Genomic DNA, 11,180 nt, shown 5'->3' with positions numbered 1-11,180 from the left:
ACCCATGTCCTTTCCCTACATCTGTGCAGCCAGGTGCCCCCTGGGAAAGCAAATGTAAAAATGTCTTCCTGCACGATCATTTCCCTCTTGCTTCTATCTCCTGCTTCCCCACCCCCCACCACCAACCCCCTGCTTCCAGAAGTTTTGCAAAGCTTCATGGTATTTGTGTTTTTTAAACTTTACAGGAAGGATGGAGAGAAAGTCAATTCATCAGAATAATTGGCTGCTTTTCCTGATTATAGAGGATGGAGAGAAAAAGAGATTAGCAAGCAGGGCTCTATTCTCCACTGCTTAATTCTCACCTCTATCCTCCATCCTTCAGAAGGCGGTCAGGACGACGTCTGTTCCCCAGGAGGCTGACGTGACCAGTGAGTGGGCTGCCTGCCCAGGGGGCTGGTCCTTCTTTGCTCCAAATGAGCTTGGGTCCGGTTCTGAATCCTGCCACTGGCAGGTCATGTCTACCAGCTTCTCTTTTTCTTTCTTCCACAATCACACACAAAGGCTTGCTTCAAGCTTCTAGGAATTAATAAAGGAAGAGACAAACATTAGACTCCCAAGATTCTAATTAACTTTGATGTGGATTTCTGTGTAAAGTTGGATGAGTCACTGATTTTTAATAAATGGGAGAGAAAATCTTAAAGATTAATGTAATAGCTGAGAACACAAGAGCTAGAACTTTGATGCTGCTTAATTCTTTCTCCCAACCCTCATCATTTGGAGAAAAAAAAATATCAAAGGCTTTAAGAAAGTGGGGAAAGGCAAGGCGATTATGTAAATTAAAAGTTCACAGGACTAAATCATTATTCTGGTTCAAATGAGCCTCTCCTTCATGTACTTTTCAGGAGTGTTTTAGGGTTATATTTGCTGAGGATACATTCCTGGGGATAATGGGAAATGGAGGCATGGTGAAAAAGAGACTGATTAGAAACTGATCTTTCTAGGTATTACAAGAGGTTGAAAAAAGAAAAAAAAATAGCAAAATCTGAGGTCTATAAACACAAACTTGATTCAGTTGGTTAAGCATCTGACTTCAGCGGAGGTCAGGATCTCAAGATCCTGGGATGGAGCCCTGAATGGGGCTCGCTCCGGGCTCCAGGGAATCTGCTTCTCCCTCTCCCCCTGCTCATGTGTTCTCTTTCTCTCTTTCTTTCTCTCTCATGTAAATAAATAAAATCTTTGAAAAATAAATAAATGAAAAGTAAAAAAGTAACAGCAGTGTAGTGACTGCTTGTTCCTCCCTCTTCCTTCTGCTCCAGCTCTCTCTCCTTCTCTCTCAAATAAATAAAATCTTTCAATAAATAAATACATACATAAATTAAAAAGTAACAACAGCATGTTAGTGACATATATCCTTTGAGCTCCCCTACTCCCACCCAGTCCAGGCAAAATGGCAGAAACCCAGACTAGTATGTCTGCTTCTCCAGCCTTCCTTACTAGCAGCCAAAACTCTTTAAGAGCTTCAGCTCTTGCTGCCCTGTCCCCTCTCTGGTCCTGATTTGGGGACTGGCTGAGGATGAGGGTTTCTAACTGCTAAAGGAAGCATCTTAGTCTGGGGCTCAGTGGTTAAAACCAGCAGCCCACGGGCTCCCAGGCCACTCACTTTCCCATCTGATGGAATGTTCCAGTGTTGAGATCATCAAGGTTAAATAATTTAGCCTAAAGCTGCCTTTGGCCCGACAGCCGGCAGCTACAATATATAAAGATGTATTCTGAGTGGCTGTACAGAGTAAATGCTCATTTTTTTTCCTAAATGATAAACTGACATGGTGATAGATATAAAACAACGCACAAGGCCTCATTGTGTTTGATTAACCTTGACTGTGGATGCGTTTGCAGTTCAGGCAGCTGGTTTAAACACACTTGTAATTTCACAGCCTTACCAAAAATAAATAAATGAATAAACAAAACAAAAATCCATTAATCTTTTATCGTGTTATAATGTAGGATCTTAGTATATATTTACTGATAACGAAGGGGCGTATGTAGGTTGACATAATTTATTGATTATTTCACACTTGAGTTCTGTGGACAATTGCTTATAAATAAGCAAATCCTGGGATGTACATCTTTTCTCACCTGTCATATTTTTTATTAGGCTAAATTCATAAGACTAATGCCGCAGAGACTCCAGAGGGAAGTAGCTAACAGTTTTGAAGAATTTGAAGGCTGAATCCTGGCTTTCCCTCTTATTAGCTGTGCAACCTTGTTTACATCACTTAACCTCTCTAAGCTCGACTTCTGGAGCTCAGGGTGGATGGATACAATACCACTTCATCCTAGAGTGCTGAGTTCCATGCAGTGTGCTTAGGCCAGTGTGGAGCACACAGGGAAGCATTTACTGGCTTAGCTATTATCCCTAGAACTGGAACTGCTGGGTTAAGGATATGTATATTAAAAAATAATAATAATACGAATTGCCAACTTCATCTTAAATTTTAATTACAAAGTTGTGGGACTTATTGTTGAGCATATTAAAATAAATGAAAATAGACAGGTTCACAGGGTAAGAATCTGCCCCAGCAGTCACCAATTTGTTTCATAGCTGTTCTCCTTTCTTCTGATGACAGGAGGGGTAATCCTGGGTAGTCAACAACTTATTCCTCTGACACAGTGATTGGCTCAGTAATGAGCACATGACTTGAGCTGGACCAGTAAGAACCCACCCTTGGATGTTTATTGATATTATCAGGAAAATGACACCATCTTTTTGTGGGGCCACCTATGCTTGAAGGTCCCAGTGACTATCTTTTCTCCTACGAAGAAAGACTCTACATGGAGAAATGCGGAGTTGAGATGCAAAGATGTGTCCCAGGGACCATCTTAGAAACACTTGCATGTAGCCATGTCTGGACTTTGGAGTTTCATGAGTCAATATATTGCCTTTATTACTCAAATCATTTTGTGTTGGGATTTTATTGAAAGGTGACCAACTTGAGAGTTCATTTTATGTTCCTCAAGGTCATATCCTACATCAGACATAAGCCGAGTTTCTATCACATGAAATGTCAAGAACGTTTTTGATTCAGGATATTTCTGAATGATGGTACATGTCAATCTGAGTTATGCAGTGTCTGTGCAATGTTGTCATCAGTTTATGACCTACCTTAAACAGGTTTAGGTTTCCTTCAAAAGCCTGGCTGAAACCATGGATACCTGTTGATCACCTGGTGAGTAGCCATGGTTCTATGAGTGTACGTATGTGTCTGTGAAGGTAAATACAAGGAATTAGGAAAGAGAAGCTGAATGAGCTGTCAAAATGAAAATCTGCAAACTTTATCTGCTGATGTTCATTTCTAGGTTTCCTTCTCTATAGATTTGTATTATAAAACATAAGCTTTGTATTGGACTTTTCCCTTTGTCCACAGTGAGTATTACAAAGCTTAAAATAGAGAGTTCATGTTGAGGAATTACAGAAAGTAAAGACCAAAGAGAACACAAAATCCAACTTTGGGAAGCCTTTGAGCACTGGTACAAGGCTTTGCCCTTCATTCTTTTGTAATAAGGAGCCCTTCAGTATCTTGAATGACAATGTTTCTAGAAGATTAATGGGGTAATAATATGCAGATGAGAGTAGAAGGAAAGAAATGACTGGACTATTGCAGTAACTCAGGTTGATATATATATAAAATAGGGCAATGGGAGTGGAAAGAAAACAGTGAATGGGAAAGGCATTGAGAAGGAAGAGCAAGTGAGGGTTGGTTACCCCAAGAATAGGGGGAGCAGAGGGATAAGAGTATAAGGTGAGCATATTAATTTTTTTTAAATTTTAGTTTGGGGAGCTAGTTGGCTTGGTGGAGGAACTGCAGGAAAAATAATAAATTTGATTTTATACTTATTTTGACCCCTCTTCTGTTTGGATTTCATTTCTCTTTTATTTACTTATTTATTTAATTATATTAAATTAAATATACAGTGTACAGTGTATTATTAGTTTCAGAGATAGAGGTCAGTGATTCATCAGTCTTCTATAACACCCAGTGCTCATTATGTCATGTGCCTCTTTAATATCCATCACCCAGTTACCCCATCCCCCCACCCCCCCCTCCCCTCCAGCAACCCTCAGTTTGTTTCCTAGAATTATGAGTCTCTTATGATTTGTCTCCCTCTCTGGTTTTGTCCTGTTTTATTTTTTCCTCTCTTCCCCTATGATCCTCTCTTTTGTTTCTTAAATTCCACATGTGAGTGAGATCACATGATAATTGTCTTTCTCTGATCGACTTACTGTGCTTAGTATAATAGCCTCTAGTTTCACCCACATCATTGCAAATGTCAAGGTTTCATTTATTTGATGGCTGAGTAGTATTCCATTGTATATATATTTAGCACATCTTCTTTATTCTTTATCTGTCAGAGGACATCTGGGCTCTTTCCACAGTTTGGCTATTGTGGACATTGCTGCTGTAAATGTTGAGGTGCAGGTGTCCCGTTGGATCACTACACCTGTATCTTTGGGGTAAATACCTAGTAGTACAATTGCTGCATTGTAGGGTAGCTCTATTTTCAACTTTTTGAGGACCCTCCACACTGCCCTCCAGAGTGACTGCAGCAGCCTGCATTCCCACCAATAGTGCAAGAGGGCTCCCCTTTCTCCACATCCTGGCCAACCTCTGTCTTTTCCTGACTTGTTAATTTTAGCCATTATGACTGGTGTGAGGTGGTATCTCACTGTGATTTTGATTTGTACTCCCCTGATGCCAAGTGATGTTGAGCATCTTTTCACGTTGGCCATCTGTATGTCTTCTTTGGTGAAATGTCTATTCATGTCTTCTGCCCATTTCTTGATTGGATTGTTTGTTTTTTTGGGTGTTAAGTTCTTTATAGATTTTGGATCCTAAGCTTTATCTGATAAGACATTTGCTAATATCTTCTCCTATTCTGTAGGTTGTCTTGGTTTTGTTGACTGTTTCCTTAGCTGCACAAAAGCTTTTTATCTTGATAAAGTTCATTTTGGCTTTTGTATCCTTTGCCTTTGAAGGCGTGTCTGGCAAGAAGTTGCCGCATCCAAGATCAAAGAGGTTACTGCCTGCGTTCTCCTCCAGGATTTTGATGGTTTCCTGTCTCACATTTAGGTCTTCCATCCATTTTGAGACTATTTTTTTGTGTGTGGTGTAAGGAAATGGACCAGTTTCACTGTTCCACATGTAGTTGTCCAATTTTCCCAACACCATTTGTTGAAGAGGCTATCTTTTTTCCATTGGATATTCTTTCCTGGTTTGTCAAAGATTAGCAGACCATGGAGTTGAGGGTCCATTTCTGGGTTCTCTATTCTGTTTCATTGATCTGTGTGTCTCTTTTTGTGCCAGTACCACACTGTCTTGATGATCACAGCTTTGTAATACAGCTTGGAGTCTGGGATTGTGATGCCACCAGTTTAAGGTTTTTTTCAACATTCATTTGGCTATTCAGGATCTTTCCTGGTTCCATACAAATATTAGGACTATTTGTTCCAGTTCGGTGAAAAAAGTTGATTGTATTTTGATAGAAATTGAACGAATAGATTGCTCTGGTAGCACAGACATTTTAACAATATTTGTTTTTCAATTCGTGAGCATAGAACGTTTTTCCATTTCTTTGTGCCTTCCTCAATTTCTTTTGTAAGCGTTTTGTTGTTTTCTGAGTACAGAATCTTTGCCTTTTTGGTTATGTTTGTTCCTAGGTATCTTATGGTTTTGGTGCAATTGTAAGCAGGATCAACTCCTTAATTTCTCTTTCTTCTTTCTCATTGTTAGTTACAGAAATGCATTGATGATTTCTGTGCATTGATTTAATATCCTTGCCACTTTGCAGAATTCCTGTATGAGTTCTAGCAATTTAGGGGTGGAGTCTTTTGGATTTTCCACATAGAGTATCATGTTATCTGCGAAGAGTGAGAGTTTGACTTCTTTGACAGTTCAGGTGCCTTTAATTTCTTTTTATTGTCTGATTGCTGAGGCTAGGACTTACAGTATTATATTGAACAAAGGTGGTGATAGTGGACATCCCTGCCATGTTCCTGACCTTAGGAGAAAAGCTCTCAATTCTTCCCCATGGAGAATGATCTTCATTGTGAGCTTTTTATATATGGTTTTTATGATATTGAGGAATGTTCCCTCTATCTCTACACTGTGGAGAGTTTTAATCAAGAAAGGATGCTGTACTTTGTCAAATGCTTTTTCTGCATCTATTGAGAGGATCATATGGTTCTTGTCCTTTCTTTTATTAATGTAGTGCATCACATTGATTGCTTTGTGGATGTTGAGTCACCCTTACAGCCCAGGAATAAAGCCCACTTGGTTGTGGTGACTAATCCTTTTATGTGCTGTTGGGTCCTATTGGCTAGTATCTTGGTAAGAATGTTTGCATCTATATTCATCAAGGATATTGGTCTATAATTCTCCTTTTCGGTGGGGTCTTTGTCTGGTTTTGGGATCAAGGTAATGCTGGTCTCATAGAATGAGTTTGGAATTTTTCTTTAAAAAACATTTCTATTTTTTGAAAGAGATTCAGAAGAATAGGTATTATTCTTCTTTAAATGTTTTGTAGAATTCCCTTGGGAAACCATCTAGCCCTGGACTCTTGTTTGTTGGGAGACTTTAGATGACTGCTTCAATTTCCTTGCTGGCTATCGGTCTGTTCAGGTTTTCTAATTCTTCCTGTTATAGTTTTGGTAGTTTATATGTTTCTAAGAATGCATCTGTTTCTTCCAGATTGCCTAACTTGTTGGTATATAGTTGCTCATAATGTTATTATAATTTTTTGTATTTCTTTGGTGTTGGTTGTGATCTCTCCTTTTTCATTCCTGATTTTCTTTATTTGAGTCCTTTATTTTTTCTTTTTGAAAAGCCTGGCCAGTAGTTTATCGATCTTATTATTTCTTTCAAAGAACCAGCTCCTTGCTTTGTTGATCTGTTCTACTGTTCTTTTGGTTTCTATTTCATTGATTTCTGCTCTAATTTTTATTGATTCTCTTCTGCTGGGTTTAGGTTTTATTTGTGTTCTTTATCCAGCTCCTTTAGGTGTAAGGTTAGGTTTAGGTTGTGTTTTTGTGACCTTTCTTGTTTCTTGAGAAAGGCATGCATTACTATGCACTTCTCTCTTAGGACTGCCTTTGCTGCATCCCAAAGGTTCTGAACTGCTGTGTTTTCATTTTCATTTGCTTCCATGAATTTTTAAAAATTCTTCTCTAATTTCCTATTTGACTCATTCATTCTTTAGTAGGATGTTCTTTAGTCTTCATGTATTTGAGTTCTTTCCAAATTTCCTCTTGTGACTGAGTTCCAATTTCAAAGCATTGTGGTCTGAGAATATACAGGGAATGACCCTAATCTTTTGATACTGATTGAGACCTGATTTGTGACCAGGAATGTGATCTATTCTGGGGAATGTTCCATGTGCACTCAAGAAGAATGTGTATTCTGCTGCTTTGAATGGAATGTTCTGAATATGTCTGTGAAGTCCATCTGGTCCAGTGTGTCATTCAAAGCCCTCATTTCCTTGTTGATCTTCTGCTTAGATGATCTGCCTTTTGCAATCAGTGGGGTGTTAAAGTCCCCTACTATTATTGTATTATTGTAGATGCATTTCTTTAATTGTTTTTATTAATTGGTGTATATACTTGACTGCTCCCACATTAGGGCGCATCTAATATTTACAATAGTCTGATCGACCCTTTTAACTAAGATAGTGTCCTTTCTCATCTCTTATTAAAGTCTTTGGTTTAAAATCCAATTGGTCTAATATGAGGATTGCTACCCCAGCTTTCTTTTGATGTTCATTAGTGTGATAAATGGTTTTCCACACTCTCACTTTAAATCTGGAAGTGTCAAAAAAATAAATAAATTTGGAAGTGTCTTTGGGTCTAAAATGAATCTCTTGCAGACAGCATATTGATGGGTCTTGCTTTTTTTTTTTTCCCAATCTGATACCCTGTGTCTTTTGATTGGGCATTTAGACCATTTACCTTCAGAATAACTTTTGAAAGATATGAATTTAGTGCCATTGTATTACCTGTAAAGTCACCATTTCAATATATTGTCTGTTCCTTTCTGGTCTATGTTACTTTTGGTCTCTTTGCTAAAAATGGATCCCTTTTTTAACATTTCTTGCAGGTATGGTTTAGTGATCACAAAATCTTTTAGTTTCTTTTTGTCCTGAAAGCTTTTTATCTCTCCTTCTATTTTGAATGACATCCTAGCTGGATAAAGTATTCTTGGCTACATATTCTTCTCATTTGGCCTCCTGAATGTATGATGCCAGTCCTTTCTGGCCTGCCAGGTCTTTGTAGATAGGTCTGCTGCCAGTCTAGTGTTTCTACCCTTGGATTACAGATCTCTCATCCTAAGATGTTTTCAGGATTTTCTATTTCTGAGGTTTACAAATTTTAGTATTATGTGTTGGGGTGTTGACCTATTTTTATGATTTTGAGGGGGTTCTCTGTGCCTCCTCAACTAGAATGCTTGTTTCCTTCCCCAGTTAGGGAAGTTCTCCACTATAATTTGCTGCAATATATTTTCTGCCCCCTTCTTTCATTCCTCTTCTTCTGGAATCCCAATTGTTCTAATATTGTTTCATTTTATGGTATGACTTATCTCTTGAATTCTCCCCTAGTGATCCAAGAGTTGTTTATCTCTCTTTTTCTCAGCTTCTTTATTCTTCATCATTTTGTCTTCTATATCACTAATTCTTTCTTCTGCCTCATTTATCCTGGCAGCTAGAACCTCCATTTTTTATTGCATCTCCTTAATAGTCTCTTTGATTTCAACCTGATTAAATTTTATTTCTTTTATTTTTCTAGAAAGGGATTGTCTAGTGTTTTCTATGCTTTATTCAAGCTCAGCTAGTATCTTTATAATCATTATTTTGAACTCTAGTTCTGACCTCTTACTTATATCCATACTGATTAGTTCCCTGGCAGTCAGTACTGCCTTTTGTTCTCTTTTTTGAAATGAGTTTTTCCATCTTGTCATTCTGTCCAGAGAATAGATGAACAAGAGAACAAAATACTGAAATGGCAGCAAAGACCCCAGAGAAATATCCACTAAACAAATCAGAAGAGATCCAAAAAACTAAAAAAAAAAAAAAAAAAAAAAGCGAGAAAATAATCAGACAGGTGGACAGAATAGAGTAATATAGAGTAATACACTATATCCTGAGTATATTTTGGTCAGTTTGTTAGAAGAAACTACATCTCAAAATTGTGAAGAATGAAAACAATATATATAAAAGTAAAATTAAATATATTGAAAGGATAGAATGTAATTATAAAGATTAAAATTAAAAGACTTAAAAAAGAAAACAAAAAACAACAACAAAGAAAGACTATGATCAGACAGGTGAAGAGAACAGAGCCACACACTAGATTCTGGGTGTAGTTTGGCCTGTTTGTTAGAAGAAACTGTGCCACAAAATTGTAAAGAAAGAAAACTTATATAGATGCAAAATAAAATCAAATACAATGGAAGGATAGACTGTATCTGTAAAAATGAAAATTTAAAAAAATTTTAAGAAGAGTTGATAAAATAAGAAATTATTTTGAAAGGGAAAGAGAAATGAAAAATTAAAATGGAGAGACCAAAGAATCGTGGGGAAACCCTGAAAGCTGTATGCTGTGTTCCCCTGGCGCTGGAGATGTCCACCTGTCAGTCAGCCATCACCTTGGCCTTAGCTGCACGTGCTGCTGGTCTTCTGCGGGAGCGGCCTGTCGTGCGGGTCCTGTCGTCTTGGCCCAGGGGGCACCACACCGCTCTTGCCCGGGGGCCCCGGTTGCTCCATGTGGCTGCTGCCCCAGGACGGCCTCCCGCACCGCTCTGGAGGCCAGAGGGACAGTGGCACCTCCCAGGCCCAGGCCTGGAGCTGGGAGCTCGGGCCACCATCCTGTCTCCCTGGCCCGTCTGCGGCCCGCGCTCGCCCACCTGTGGCCCAGGGTCCGGGTGGAGTCCCTGCGCCCTGCAGCCTCCTGCAGTGTGCACCTGCACCCCTCCTGCCGGGGGAGGTTGGGGGCCTCTCGCTGCAGTGCTGCCCCGAGCTGGGCGCGCACCTGGAGAGCCAGCGGTCCCCGGACCGTGCCCGGGCTCCTGGTTTGTGGCACCCCGGGCTGCAAGCCCACTCCTGGGCTCCTGACTGCAGCCGGCGGCCCTGCGTGCATGCCCGGGAGGTCTGCCCCCTGGGGCCCTGCCCTCCTGTCTGCAACTCTGAGGATCCTGACACCACACTGTCCCCCCTGGGATTCCACCCCACTGGGCCACCTGAGCACCACTCAGGCTGGGGCCTCCCTCACTGCAGACTTCTAAAAGTTCTAGTTTTGCCCTCTGCTGCTCTGTCATTTTCTGGGGCCAGCTGCTGGAGGCTCCCCACCTCCCAGGGTCTACCTCCCCATCTCCCAGCTCACACTCACTTCACACCTCTTACCTTGCAGAGAGGGGGTCACTTTTCTATTTGTAGAGTTGCAGCCATTCTTCTCTTAGATCTCGGGTTGAGTTGGCAGGTGTTCAGAATGGCTTGGTAGCTATCTTGCGGAATTCCGGGGGCCAGTCGCAGCTGAGGTCTCCTAGTCCTCCGCCGTCTTGGACCAAGACCAGGATTTCGTCTCTCTTGGAAGTTGAAGGTAGTATGTCCAAAGAGAGGTAGCCATGAGGCAGCCCTCGAATTTGAAAACAGCTCTCCCGGAGTATGCTTCTGAAGTATGTAAAGTACTTTTAAGAGCAATGATCGTTATTCATAACCTGAGATTGTGTTAAATTATCTCAAGAAAGAATGGCTCCTTAGAAAGGGAGTTGTTTGGTAACAAACTAAACAAAATGGTGAGTCATGGAGGCGGAGTTGGAAAGTGCCCACAACACACTGCTGGGAGTGGCCTAGGGCCTTGCTAGGCCGCTGATGTGGTTGCCCGATATGACCTAGTGCGATAATGAATGCAGGTACCAGGCTATTTTAACTTTTTGCCACTTTATAGTTTGTTCTAATTTTCTGCTTACCAAATCAATCTTCTATTTATCATTTGACTCTCCGTATGGCTTCTATGCTGGAAGAAAAACTCCTTGTGAGTAGCAGATCTCTTTTCATTGTCTGTCATTAAGTTGGTATTCTGGGTAAGAAGCACGTGTGTCACTATGAGTTTCCAGTGTTGAGTCCTCATCCTCATGATCTGTCCAACCCTGGGACACAGGCAAAACTGGGTTTTTCCATCTGTAAGGCTGAGGGCC

The 11,180-nt window shown here is 40.4% G+C and overlaps 1 long non-coding RNA gene across 1 annotated transcript; it reads right to left on the bottom strand.

Annotated features, from left to right (window-relative positions):
• Nucleotides 1-361: 361 nt before the first annotated feature.
• On the bottom strand, nucleotides 362-10,572 carry LOC140595912 (uncharacterized). The gene is made up of 3 exons (XR_011997858.1): nucleotides 10,387-10,572; nucleotides 3,104-3,203; nucleotides 362-516 (listed from the first exon to the last, which is right to left on the bottom strand). It is a non-coding gene; the product is annotated as an uncharacterized lncRNA (long non-coding RNA).
• Between the last annotated feature and the right edge of the window lie 608 nt (nucleotides 10,573-11,180).

The sequence above is a fragment of the Vulpes vulpes genome, chromosome 16 (genome assembly GCF_048418805.1).
Source record: "Vulpes vulpes isolate BD-2025 chromosome 16, VulVul3, whole genome shotgun sequence".
NCBI classification, from domain to species: Eukaryota; Metazoa; Chordata; class Mammalia; order Carnivora; family Canidae; genus Vulpes; species Vulpes vulpes.
Note: the sequence above shows the minus strand (reverse complement) of the source record. Positions and strands in the feature narration are given on the sequence as shown.